Source organism: Polypterus senegalus, chromosome 13 (assembly GCF_016835505.1).
Source record: "Polypterus senegalus isolate Bchr_013 chromosome 13, ASM1683550v1, whole genome shotgun sequence".
NCBI classification, from domain to species: domain Eukaryota; kingdom Metazoa; phylum Chordata; class Cladistia; order Polypteriformes; family Polypteridae; genus Polypterus; species Polypterus senegalus.
In genome coordinates, this window is record NC_053166.1 from 10,901,532 (window position 1) to 10,915,926 (window position 14,395).

A 14,395-nucleotide genomic window follows, 5' to 3' on the forward strand; every position below is an offset into this window, starting at 1 on the left:
TCCGACCGCCCATTGTGTATTCAAACCTAATATTTTTACTTCCTATGTGTAATACTTCACATTTACTGACATTAAATTTCATCTGCCACAAATCTGCCCAAGCCTGTATGCTATCCAAGTCCTTCTGTAATGATATAACGGATTCCAAATTATCTGCTAATCCACCTATCTTGGTATCATCTGCAAACTTAACCAGCGTGTTACTTATATTCCTATCTAAATCATTTATATATATTAAAAATAGCAGCGGCCCTAGCACTGACCCCTGTGGAACACCACTCTTAACATCGGCCAGTTCTGATGAGGTTCCTCGCACCATCACCCTCTGCTTCCTGTGTCTGAGCCAATTCTGCACCCATCTAAAAACATCACCCTGAACTCCCACTTCTTTTAACTTGATGCCCAACCTCTCATGTGGCACCTTATCAAATGCTTTCTGAAAGTCCAGATCAATAATATCATCTGCTCCACTTTGATCGTATTCTTTTGTTGCCTCCTCATAGAATTCCAACATGTTAGTAAAACACGACCTCCCTCTTCTGAACCCATGCTGACTGTTCAGAATAACTCCTGTCCTTGTCATGTGTTGCTCAATCTTATCCTTAATAATTCCTTCCATTAATTTTCCTGTGATGCTTGTTAAGCTTACTGGCCTATAGTTGCTTGGATCTGCCCTGTCACCCTTTTTATATAATGGGATGATATTTGCCATTTTCCAGTCCTTTGGACTGGAAATTAGGAAAATAGTCCTCACAAAGAGGGGAGGATTTAACAAAACCAAAACATACATAATTATCATTAGTTACTCTAACAAAATGTTTTTGTGTAAAGTTTACTTAACTAGAGTGTAATTATCTATTGCCTTCCACTTCCTGGGTACACTTAGCCAATTTTTAGTAGTGTGTTAAAGAAGTTATGAAAAAGGGAACATTTTAAAAATAACGTAACATGATTGTCAATGTAATTTTTTTGTGACTGTTATGAGTGTTGCCGTCATCAAGGATTTGATTATCATTATTTCTTTCAATCAGATTCGTATCTGGAGGATGTGTTGTGTTCAAGTTACATTCCGTGTTTGTCAACCGTTGTAAAGCTAACAGGTTTCATTCATCGAAGTGTTCACTACCCAAATCGGTACTCGTGAATCTGTTTAACAGGCATTCCCAGTATTAAGTTGTGGATTTGCCTGCGAATATTTAGCGGCAGCGTGTCTATGAACTTAATTTAAACTTAAGCTTTACACCTTGCTTTCCTATTGATATGTCTACAAAGGCTTGTTCAGCGTCAGAGGGTTGTTCCTTTCTTACTGCATCAATAAGCAGCTCCTCTTCCTCTTTATCTGAGGTATCACACACTGCATGCATGGGTTTACCTTTCCCAGTCCTGCAAACTTTAGCGAAGTGGTTCAATTTACCACATTTTTTACACGGTCTTCCTTTAGCTAGACATTGACTTTTTCCACCGTGTGCTTTGTTTCCACAGTAGCTGCACTTATGAATATGCTTGTATGCGTCACTCGCTTCATATTCTTTTGCTGTCTTCTCAACTGCGTAATGCATTTTTTAATGAGTCAGTTTTTTGGAGCTCTTGCTTTTTGTCTGCGTACTGTGTTCACAGTCAGTCCACGTGAGTCGCTCAGAGTACATGCATCGAAGGTTCTAAGCTGTGCTTGTGCTATCTCGTGCAATCTTGCGATGTCCACGGCTTTATTTAATGTTAGCTAAGACTCAGCACTTAAAAGTTTCTCTCACACTTTTGCTGGGTTTGTGCCAAACACTATTCTATCCCTGACCATCTCATCTTCGTTTGCATAAGCACAGTCCTTCACCAGCATTTTTAACTCCGTTACAAAATGATCAAAAGTCTCGTTTATACCTTGCGTCTTCTCACTAAACTTGTATCTCGCGAATATCGTATTCATCTTAGGCATGACAAATGCCTCGTAGCAGCAGCGTGTCTATTGGATTGCTGCTGACGGGCGGCCTTATATGGGCAGGCACTCAATTACGTGGGAGGCGTGGGTATGGGGGACGCAATATAGGCAGGCGGCCAACTACGTGGGAGGCGTGGTGAATAGCCCTTGGCCCCATAGGTGCTCACTAAGAAACGGTTTGAAAAATTGTGGTACAAACGCGAAATTTCTTATAGTTTTTTTATACCCGTTTGTATGTCTGCCCACTTTTCATGAAAGAACTACTTAATGGATTTAGAGCTGTTTTTTTTTCTATAATTTGCATGAACATTACATTGAATTTGCGACTTTCTCATTGCGCTAAGAATCATAGTTCGCTTGCGGTACCGATTAGCACAAATTCAAGAGAGACTCATCAGGCTGCAGGGACATCCTCACTCGCGCGTCTGCCTCAGGGCGTAACCTTAACTCCGCTTAGTTAGAGAACGAGAGGACTACTTAATGGATTTAGATCATTTTTTACCTAGAATTTGCTTGAACATTCTGGCCAATTTTGCAACTTCTCTCATTGTTCTATGAATCATAGTTCACTTGCAGGAGCTATATATTCACACTTATCGGAGACAGAGGCTGCGGGCCAAAGGGAAGGGGAAGAGGAACGTCAGGAGTAGAGAGTTGGGCCGGGGCCCTTCTCACTGTCCTGTTTCACTAATACGTGGGCAAAGCCACGGGGGGTGACTAGTACAAGATAAAAGAACAAACTACATATAAAAATAGCTCACAGTGGCGATACAACAGCACTGCATCAACACATGACAAAAAGAAAATCAGCCAAAGTCATGTTTGGAAAGGCTTGGTGCTCACACCAGAGAATTTCAACGCACAAGAACGAGAACTGTACTGGTTATTTAAAGGAAAACACACACATAGGCGCATGTTATTGTCAGTTTTACCCCATTAGTTCAGGAACAGGTGGTCCTTATTGTCGCACATCATCTATGAGAGAAGATGAAAAGAAAACGAGAATAATCTCTTTTACTAGCATCCTGAAACTGTCCAAATATATGAACGAAGGTTTCACATTCATTGTCTGATTGCAATAAGCACTACAAATGTCCATCAGTCCATGCACCCATATTCTAAGCATCGTTAATTCAATGTCATGGGTGGAGGATGCAGACCTCACACGCATCCAGTTACACATACAAAGCTGTGGGATGTGCAAGAACTGGCAGCACTAAAAACAGCTAAAGAAAGCAAACATCATGGCCAATACTCAACCAAAGTGGCTATTTGGCTTCACTACAGCAGCGCTGACATGATATACTCCCATTTGTTAACACCAAAATAAAATGTAGTGTTTCAATGCTTCGAAGGACAAGGCACTTTCTCCGATTAATATGACATATACTGTGTGAAGAGACGTGTGATAGCTGAAAACAAGCAGTTAGCAGGATAAGCAAAACAACATAACTCATTGATACATACAAATCTGCAAACGTTGAATTTGTGTCACTCGTCTGGTTTTTGTCACTTCCCCGTGGACCCTGAGCTTCACACTTTCGTCTATCTGTTTACTTGAATATGGTTGAGATGACAAAGTTTGCTTTGAAGGCAAGCAAATATTCTTTAGTATAACCCAAAAGTGAAAGCACACGTTACATACACAGTTCAAAAGAATGAAGAGACCACTTAATCATCCCAGTCTAACACCAAGTCAGTTAAGCTTCATGGACTGTCCAGTTATGAAGCATAAGCCATTGTGATTCAAACTTCACCTGCTTTGGTGCCATTGAAAATGACAACAGATACACCACTGGAGAGGCAACAGCAACACAGCCCTCAAAGAGGGAATGGCTTTACAGGGGGCAGCCACAGAGAATTGTTCTCTCTCTCTCTCTCTCTCTCCTTATCCTTCCTGACCGATTCTTCTCTAGTTGTGCATTTTGCTAGTGTCCTTGTCACTACTGGTAGCAGGAGGTGGCACCTGCAGCCGATTCAGGGTGCACAGGTAGTTCAGCTCCTCCAGGATGACACATCTATACATTCAGTCACAAGGTTTGTTGTGCCTCCCAGCACAGTCTCAAGAGCATGGAGAACATACCAGGAGACCAGCCGTTACACAGAGAGATCTGGACAGGGACATAGAAGGGCATCAACCCAGCAGCAGGACTGGTACCCGTTTCTTTGTGCAAGGAGGAATAGAAGGAGCACTGCCAGAGGTCTACAAAATTACCTCCAGCTGGCCACTGGTGTGCATGTTTCCAACCAAGCCGTCAGACAGACACTCCATGAGGGTGGCATTAGGGCCCGACATCCTCTAGTGAGACTTTTGCTCACAGCCCATCACTGTGGCATTTGCCAAAGAATACCAAAACTGGAGCTCTGCCATTGGAGCCCCATTCTATTCACAGATGAGAGGAGGTTCACACGGAGCACATGTTACAGACGTGCAAGGGTCTGGAGATCCTGTAGTGAACAGCAGTCTGCAATACCATCCAGCACGAATGGTTTGGCAGTGGGTTAGTGATGACCATACCATTGGAGGGACATGCTAGGCAATGGTACCATGAATGTCATTAGGTACAGGGCCGAAATCGTCAGAGACACTGTAAGATCTTACGCTGGTGCAGTACAATGCCCAACCTCATGTGGCCCAAGTGTGTCATCCAGGAAATGCCTACAAAGACATTGATGTCATCGACTGGCCTACACACCACCGAGTCCTGAATCCAACTGAAAACATATAGAGTGTTATGTATTGGTGCATGCAACGCCACCAAGTAGCACCACTGACTATCCAGAAGTTCACTGAGATCCCCCAGGATACCATCTGCCATCTCATCAGGGGCATTCCCAGATGCTGTCAGGAGTGCATACAGACACATGGGGGGCCACACACACACTACTGAGTCACATTAGGAGTTGCCGTGATGAAATTCACACAAGTTGGATCAGCATGTGATGATAATTTTTGACTTTGATTTTCAGTGTGATGTCGAATCAGCCCTCTATGGGTTTGTGATTTTTGGTTTCCACTGGCAATTGTTGCATCATTTTGTTCTCAATTAACTAAGCAGTGTTACTCAGTAAAGATTTCCCACTTGAATATTTCGCTTGAAATTCGATGTCTAATTTAAGTGTTCCCGTAATTTTTTTGAGCAGTGTATTTGAATAGTACATTGAAGAATGTAATGCCGTCTCACAGTTATAAATTTACTGAATACAGGAAAAAAGGCCCAAGTTATTTTTTAATTCTGCAATTGTACACAGGTATAAGCAATAACCAAAAATATAAGTCAAAACTTTAAGTATTATTAATCAGGATACTACAGATCAACTCGCTGGCCTCAATAAATCCACACACATACAGTATTTACCCAACTTTAGGAAGATAAGTGCCCATGGCCACAGGGCAGCTTGAAGTGTATGGCAAGAAACAACTACGAACAGGGCAGCTGTCTGAATTACGGGAACAGCTTACATTAAAGCATGAATTAGCTTATTAACAGAACTATTACAATAACTAGATGAGTGTCCCTTCCTTATAACATGACTGTTTCACATGAAACTGAAGTACAGTGTAACCCAGAAGCACTAGAGTAGAAACAGAAAACAATCCACTGTAGATGTGGTATTTACACACACGGTTCAAGTTAAATGCATGTATTAATAAAGTATCTATTTATGTATCTATCCAATTGGCACATTTTGGAAATGTGGACTTTAATTTGGTAGGGTGCCTTTTTAACAGACAGGACTCGGAGTGAAAGACAATGTCCGTCTAACATGCTGCCCTAATTCACAGGGTACACCTTCAGGGGTCTGTTCTTTCACCGCTTTTGTATATTCTCTATAGTAATATTTGAAACAGTATAATTGATAACAGGTTCATCTTAAAATGTGCTGGTGATTTCAAATATACCGAATGAGAGTGAAACCAGTCAAGAGTTCAGTGGTAGATTGTTATCTGGTGGGCCGAGTCTTTTCTAAATCTAAACAATACCGGAACTAATAATCCATTTTAGACTAAATGCCATTAGCCGAAAAGGAACAATCGTTCATGACCAGACGGTGGAGACTGCTGACAGTTAGAAATATCTGAGGACAGATTCACAACTTTAAATGAAAATACGAAAGCCATTTGCAAAAATCGGGAGTGGTCTCCCCTAGTCTTTATTGCATACTCAAATATACTTTGTTATGTACTATATTATGTACATTAAAGAACCATCAACAAATCAAATCAAATTAATAATATATTGAACAACTAGGGGCTTCACCCCCTGCTCGCCAACCACCCCGGCTTGCGTTACGTACCAGCCACTTCGCGTCTCTGCCGCTCACGTTGTGAAGGGGAGGTTGAACGCACTCCATGGAGACACTGTCGCTGCTCCGAAAACTTAAACGGTGATACAAAGGGATTTTTTTTTTTTTTTAACCTCCTCTTTGCTCGATCAGCTGCTGGTTTGCTGCTGTTGTGCCACATGTTATAGTTATAATCGGTTATATAGTTTATAATTTTAAAACAGAATATGAATCTGAAAATCTTAACAACATATTAAAGTTCGATAAATTCTGAAAAGAATGATACCAAACATACAGTATATGTAAGTTTTAAAATATGCCTGATTTAAAGCATGACAAAAAAGTGACAAATTCGTTGCACAAAACTTTGCACTTTTAAGTATATATCTATCTCAAGACAAGTTGGGGGGCAGCCGGACCCACCATATGACAAAACAACTCAAGATCCCAGTTTGTAATCTCCCAGGCAGACATGCAGTCCAGTCCCACCATCCCAAAATGACCCTCTATCTGCCGTAGCCAGGTGTTATGTGGGTGACCCCTTGGCCTGGTCCAGGCCACTGAAGTCCCAGCAATGAGGATCTTACGAGCTGGATCAACCTCGAGCAAATGCACCACATGGCCGTAGTGCCGTAACTGACGCTCCCTCACAATGCACGTAATGTGGTTCATTCGGGACATGTATGTGTATGTAGATTACTATTAAAAGTAAAGTTGATTTAAACGGACTCTGCAGCTGCATGAATTAAGAAGTACCACTTCCGGTAAGCAGAAATAGCTGATAGAAATCTATGTTTTGTACCTGAAACTTGCACGCTAAGTTATTGTGTTTACACACACACAAGACATAATTCCAAAAATGGTATTTTCAGACTCAGGGAGGTCTAAAAGATTGCGATTCACAAAAATCTTGAAATCGAATTTTTGGACGATTATAATACTTACCCTATGCTTCAGGTACACGAAAGTAAAATGGGATATCAGAACCTCTACTGTTAAAGAAGCCAAGTGTTTTAATGCAAGTCCTACCATCATGTCACTCTTTTACAGATCCTCTACTGAGTCTATCTTTACTTATGTTCTGCTAGCCTGGTTTGGAAATCTTAATGTCAGCAAAAAATAAATATATAAAAAGAATAAATCAAATTTTAAACTGGAGTAGTAAAATAAGACCTCAAAATTCAAATATTCAAGACTTGTTTAATAAGCAAGTATTTCTGAAAGCAGAGTGCCTACTGACAGACAGGACTCGCCCACTACATGTTCAATTTCAGTTGCTGCCATCACATCACAGGTCAAGGTTCCAAGGATGAAAAGCAACCAGTTCAAATACTCTTTCATCCCAACTGCTGTTAATCTAAACCTTAATAAACATATTCCCACCACCCACCTCCCTGCTTAAACCACAGGATGAATGGCTATCCTTTACATCAATTATTAGGCAAGCCTAAATGTTGGTTTCATTTTTATGTGTAATATGGTGAAACATCAGATCAAACGCAACTGCTCACTGCCACATTACATTTGTTTTTACTAAGTTTAGGTTTGATGGCTGTGTTCTGTGTGATGTGTTTTTAATGTTATGTCGTGGTCTCCCTGTAAAACCTGCTGACAAAACAAATTTCCATCTTGGGACAATAAAGATGAATTGAAATCTGAACTTCCACAGAAAACGTTGCAAACTTCCCAAAAGCAGTGGTAACGATGGAAATCAAACCCATGTTCCTGAAGCGTAGATACATTGATACTAACCACTATGCCACACATTTTTCATTCAGCATGCTAAAAATATCTCCAGCAGAACCTACTATATTGGAATAGTTTTCAAATGACCACATTCCTTTTTAAGAATTATCAAACAGCAGGGGGATCCTGAAGAAGCAGACACTGACTGTACATTGCATTTGGGGTACCAAACGTGTAATGGAAGATTTACCTAACCTTAAAGGAATACTACACCCAAACATATTTTTCAAGTTACTTACCCCATGCACTTTGTAGTGGCGGCTGAAAGAAAATGCAGATTCTCACGGTGTCATGCAAAATGCAGAGATGTTAGACATAACAGAATCCAATACTGACCAGGGCTGTACAGTAGCAAACGTCCAGAAGGGGAAACAAATCTCACAAGAGTCACGGTGCATAGTCCATGTCTTTATTCAGTCGCTTACAGTAGAGTGTTGTACCGTGTTAGCCATAGATTGATACAGGATAAAGTAGGGTGAAATGATACCTTTATTGGCTAACTAAATACATTACAAATCCAATCTTTCTTCAGTCACTTGCTGAACACATGCAAAATAAATGTTTGCTTGCTAAATTATTGAAAAGTTATTTCCAGAATTATCAGCATGCATATAAACTCAACAGTGGTGGACTTTAAAACTTGAAAAACTGCCCCTTCCTGTCATTCGTTGATTAAACGTCCTGTCTTCATTTCAAAAGTATATTTTTATAGAATTTCTATAAAATATTATTATAGAAAAAGAGGAAGGCCTAACAGAAGGTTTATGGGTGTGGTGAGAGAGGACATGCAGGTGATGGGTGTGACAGAACAAGATGCAGAGGACAGAAAGATATGGACGAAGATGATCTGCTGTGGCGACCCCTAACAGGAGCAGCCGAAACAAGAACATTATTATTATTATTGAAATGCTCCTTTCACGTTTACATTATAAAACAAATTTTTCAAAAGTATTAATAAAATCGTAGCAAAAAAGTGTATGCCTTTTGCACATTTAAACATACGACTAGATAACCGAAACGGGACGATGCAACAAGAGATTTTTTTTTTTCTCCCTGAACATTTTTCATATTATGTGCCACTGATCGCTATTGGATTCCATTCAATGAGAATCTGTTATGTAATCTCTCCAGGAAAACATGAGAATACATTTTTTTTGCGGCCTCCACTTCAAACTACATGGGGTACATCATATTTAAAAAATATATATTTTTGGGTTGAGCATTCCTTCAAATCAAGGGATGAACAGCTATTGCTGCATCAATCATTAGGCAAGCCAAAAATGTTAAGTTTAATTTTTATGTGTAACTAGCTCTGTAATGTAAATATATTTGATGTCCCTTGGATTACATGTACATTCATCATTTGTACTACACCTTTCTTCAGTGTTCTTGTGTGCCTACACCTCTCTTTCACAGCACTTCCTTTCTCCATCAAATCTCCGAAAAGCCAACTTCTTATGTAGATAGAATGCAGCATGAGAAGTCGGAGCTGGGAATGACGGCCCAACCAAGACGGCCAAACTCCGGTAAGACACTTGGAAAACCAATAGGGACCTGTCTAGGAACACCTTTGTTGTGCTTGCTCCACTGGAATAAACAGCAGTTGATAAAGCATTACACAGTATTTGTGTATCCAAACACAGCTGTAACATGTCCACAGATAGAAGTTGGACAGTACTGTGTGTATAATGAGACAAATAGACCGAAGTGATCATAAACACTACAGCTTTCACTTTCATTGCCATTCTGAATTGATGTCATGATCTAAAGTGGAACAAACTCGAACTTGACAGACCAGCCACAAGTTTCTAACTTGAGGCATTCAACTTAAAAATTCTGACTTTCCAACTCAAATGGAACACGGCATCCGACACGTTTGCCATTTTGAGGTATGTTGCTCACCTCCTGTCTGGATTTTTACTACCAGCAATGGTAGAAGGGCCGCTATTAATGGCTGTGGAAACACCGTTTCTTTTTCCTGCGAACACTTCCCATCCTTGAAGGCCACTATTAGCATTCCTCTTAACCTGCTATTTTCTGTCTCGATCGCGATTAACTGAGCAACCACAACGAAACTGACCAGTCAGACCAACGCCAAAATGAACAATCAAGTTGCCGTGATGGATCAGACACACACATACACAACTTACACTTTTATTATACAGTAGGTCTGAGATTTCATCATTAAGAGCATACTGGTATATTTTATATATACTAAGTTTGTGTTGGATAGCAGTGTTCTTTGTGGCGAGCTTTTAATGTTATGTCAGGGTCTGATCCTGATACTCTGTATATTCAATTCATTATAACTACTATTCATGGTGACTTTAAAATCCGTACTGACCCCTACTCTCTCTTCCGTTTCTTTTCCTGGTTTTCTGTGGTGACGATCTGCGCCATCACCACCTAATCAAAGCACCGTGATGTTCCTACATTGATGGATTAAAAGCCAGAAGTCTACATGACCATCATCATCAAGTCCTTCCATGAGAACCCTAAATACAAAGAGGACCGTTTCATTTATGTTAGGTACCCATGCAGATATTATTTTTCTCTCCAGCTGTCTGGAGTTTTTTTTTTTTGTTTTTTCTGTCCTCCTTGGCCATCGGACTTTACTCTTATTCTATGTTAGTGAGGTCTTATTCTAATTCTTACTTTGTCTTTTATTTCTCTTTTCTTCATCATGTAAAGCACTTTGAGCTACATTGTTTGTATGAAAATGTGCTATATAAATAAATGTTGTTGTTGTCTCTCTGTAAGACCTGCTGACAAACCATTTTTCTGCTTGGGCAAATAATATTGAAAAACCCTAAATAAACATATGGAAAACATTTGAAGTTCACAAAGGTAATGGCCAGGCTGGAAATCAAACTCATGTCACTGAAGCAATGCACTGCTATTATAATTAAGCCACACAAAACTCATTAAACTAAAAACCCCACCTACATATCATATAAGAAATGTTTTCAAAATGACGAGTTCCTTTCAAGGTGTCATCAAAGTATTACCAAACTGTATAAGGATCCTGAAGAACCAAACATCAACTTGACATAGAATAGGTGAAAGCTAATTTCTTGGTGCAGAAGTGATGCTCTTCTATTATCGTGACGCAAATCGGTGGAGCCGCCGCACCCACGGTCTTCCACTGTGAGTCACGCATGCGCAGCACACCATTCATTGAAGGATTAAATATGGTTGTAGCAGACCAGTTGAATAATCTTCAGAGAGACTAGGGGGCTCTACCCCTTGCTCGCTTCACTCACCAAGCCCTGTGCAGGCCCTACACATTAGTCATTTCCCAGATCTGGCGCTTGTGGCAAATCGTGCTGTGCTTTTGGATAAACACAAATATCAACTTTGTCTTTGATATCTCTGTCTTTCAAAACTATTATCGCTGACAATTTGTCATATGTTGGTTTATTATATATGCAAATCCAAGAAAACTTCTTTGTCTGCATTTTTCAGATACATTTCACATAAAGTAAGATACTTTTGGACATATGGATTTGTATCCATTATTGGCTGTAAAATTACGAATACGTCCAATCATTTAACTCTTTCAATCCTATGTTGCATCACTTCTCCGTAATCATAAATATAAACCTAAACGGATTGTGGTTTCTATGAAATTAAAACTTGTCGGAGGTTTAATTGTTGCAGGACCACAGATTCCCATAGTGTATGGTCCTGAATCATATAAATCTACATTTTGAGCACTGTATGTTGCGAACGCGAACAGATTATTGTAGATTTGGATATTTTGCCGGTAGTATTTATGGATTTCACTTTCACCAAATAAACCTTTGATTTCTCGCAGATACGCCTATTCATTGGGAAGAAACACTACTTTTCCCTGATGGCAACACGAATTAGACGATCTACAAGTCTCCGACTTAAAGTTTAAATCAAAACAATATATTCAATCTCTTTTCGCTGTTCTGTTATTTCATCGAGTAATAATTTCCGTTTCTTTGTGCTAATGCGATCTTTACTATCAGTTTTTGGAGACTTTTGAATTTTAGTACTTTCATTATCTCTAACCTGCTCTGCATGTGTATCACGCCAACATTTTTGAACCTCTTTAGACATTCTACTTTCTCTTCTATTCTTTGTCTTTTCTTCTTCTACGGTTTGTCTTTTATTTCCGCCCCCGCTCGGACTGGTTAGGTTTTCAATTCATCTCTTGGCACAAAGTCTCGTCGCGTGGTACATGAAATTATCTCTCTGGAAATGTCTCGTCCCATCCCTCTGAAAAAGTCTCGTCCCAAGATTTCTGTATAAATTACAGAGACAAGTTCAATCCCTGGTGCCTGGATCTTGAGTCTACAAACCAGTTACTTAATTTTTGCAAGTTAAAATGATTAGACAGGCCTACCCCACCCCCAACTTCTGACCTTAAAGTTAGTGGGGGTGGGGCATAGTTACCTATAGGTCCCTAACGTTAATGCCCCCTTTGGGAAACTAATCTTAAAATTCCTATTAGGTTCCTAATCTTAAAATTTTCCTTCTCTGGCTGTTTTTTTTTTTTAATCTTAAATTAGACCTTTTTTAAAACCCTATGTTTACAGACATGTTAAAATGTATAAAGGAGTTCGGGCCACCAGAAAGTCGAAAGTAGAAAAGTACCAAAAAAAAGCAATCTGTGCTAAACTCTTCTGCAGAAACCAGGCCAATGTTAGAGAAATTGTTTATGTATAACATATGATTGGAGACCCGTTTAGATTTTTTTTTCTACTTCTTGGAATGGGACCAAATCTGCCACTACTACTGTAACAGGAGTCAGAAAATGCATGGGTATATTGGGGGGGTCAACTGCTATTACAGCCCAAGTTAAAGCATTTCATTACAATATAGTTCGGTAACTGCGTTCGATTATGTGGATCGTCAAGGTTGCGAATTGATCAGTTTTTTTTTATGATATCCCCCCCCCCAACTCGATCAATTGACAACTTAAAACATTTCCATGCAACATACGCTTAACCAACGGGTTATTCTGCTTGTGAAGCAAACAAATCAGAGAGATGTTAAAGAAATGGTTACTTCGTGTTTGCTTATTTGACATGGAGAGATATTTCTATATCCCAGCTATTTTTTTTTTTTTTACTGAACATGAAAAGGGGATTAAGCATTACATAAACATTACGTGGTTACCGTGCAGTCCTTGATCGGTTTTAAACACTTCAACAATGAAATCCGGACTTTACAATGAGGTAAGAAAAGGTATAATTGTATGAACTTTCGTGGGTAAAGCCATTTTTTTCCACAAACATGGACAATTCTCTTAACCGTATGTTTTCTCTCACACAGAGCACGGTGTGTTCTTTGGATTATTGGCCAGATCACCTGTCAATCATTTTACTGTCTTTTTTTTTTTTGCACCCCCCACCCCACACTTCAGACCTTTTCTATGAAAAGATAGGCCCTAAATACGGAAAACAAAGTACAAGAGTTATTTTTTTTCAACATCGTAATAAAACTTTAGTTGCTTACAAGCTGTTTATATAAAGAAGAGTCATGGGACGTTTTATTTAGCCTCACTTTAAACAGATGTCGCTTTAGAGTGCAAAAAATAATAATAATACAGAATGGGAAAGCTGCGAGGCACAGGTAGACGAACTTTAAAAAGCAGACCCTCGCCTCGACAGTTTGCAAATAATTTTTAATACATCACACTGGCACATTATCATATAAATCGGATCCATTTCAAGTCACCTTAAGAGTCGAACAAAAACAAAAGTACACAAAAAGTTCTTAACTCCAGCTACAAAAATGGATCAACGATAGGCTAAAAATATACTAACTTCAAACGTCCAGCAAAACGAAAACAAACAAGAGAGGCAAACACGATCAAAAAGTCGCAACGTATTCGTGCTGTCCTTCCGTGGAAAGGAAATCGCTATGTGCACAACACGGAAAACAGTTTATTAAGCAGGTACTAACAAAACAACAAAACACCGACCACATAAGCCATGTAATTCGGTGCAAATTTCTGTTATTGTTTAAAATATATGACACATAAAACAAGGGAGGGGAAAATTCGTAAAATCTTCGCTTTTTACCTGCAAACGCATACCAGTTAGTAACAAAAGCAGCGTGTGTAGCTCTCTTTGTTTCTCTCTCTCTCTCACTCAGACTCTGCTACTCCACCGAAAGCAAACAAGCAATCATGGCGGCTGCGAGATCTCGGTCACTGATAACAGAACTCGACGCCATTGGCTGAGAGAAAGCAGGACGGTACCATTGGATTACGCCGGCCCCTTGCGGGAGCGCGCGCGTACGTACGTCAACCGCCTCGGCCATGCAAGCGCGTCGCGAGTCTGACGCGGCGTTAAAAACAACAACAATCCGCCGGCGTGCACGCTGGGGAGGCATTGTTTCAGTTCGCTTCTGCGCCTGCGCGGGCGAGTTCACACGAGCACGAAAACGTGG

General features: G+C 39.9%; 1 protein-coding gene across 1 annotated transcript in view; it reads right to left on the minus strand.

Annotated features, from left to right (window-relative positions):
• The window catches only part of cnot6a (CCR4-NOT transcription complex, subunit 6a), a 104,463-nt gene extending 90,333 nt beyond the window's left edge, over nt 1-14,130 (minus strand). Inside the window, exon 1 of the mRNA XM_039773982.1 lies at nt 14,026-14,130. The gene's annotated coding sequence lies outside the window, so the exon portion shown is untranslated. The remainder of the gene's footprint in view (nt 1-14,025) is intronic.
• Between the last annotated feature and the right edge of the window lie 265 nt (nt 14,131-14,395).